The following is a 462-nucleotide window of genomic DNA, read 5'->3' on the forward strand; positions in this document are numbered from 1 at the left end:
GCCCATTCTGCCTTTGGGCTCCTCCGTGACCCAGCTCCTCTCTGGTGTAAGCCGGCGGAGTCGGAGCTTTCTGTTCCTTGCTGTTGGAACATCTTAGCAGATCCAAGGATACGAAAGTTCCTTGAGTTTACTTCCCACAGCCGTGGGAATTTTGACTCAAGTACGCACGAGTCCTTCGTGTTTGGTATAATCAGAGAGGAAGGATCCAGGCAGGAGAAGAGGAAGGGCCATCATCTGGCAGCAGGGCAACGTGATGGGCAGGGCGACCCCCCGGGGCTGGTGGCCCTGCCCGCCGAGCACACCCAGTGGGTGGGGAGAGGCAATGATGGAGAAGGGGTCCCTGGGAGGTGACTAAAGGACCAAAGAACTCTAAAATCAGAATAAAAAAAAAAAAGCAGTGACAAAAAGATAAATTTTATAAAAGAAAGAACCACCAACATTGGGATAGAAGAGCAGACCCTC

This window comes from Zalophus californianus, chromosome 16 (assembly GCF_009762305.2).
Source record: "Zalophus californianus isolate mZalCal1 chromosome 16, mZalCal1.pri.v2, whole genome shotgun sequence".
Lineage (NCBI taxonomy): Eukaryota > Metazoa > Chordata > Mammalia > Carnivora > Otariidae > Zalophus > Zalophus californianus.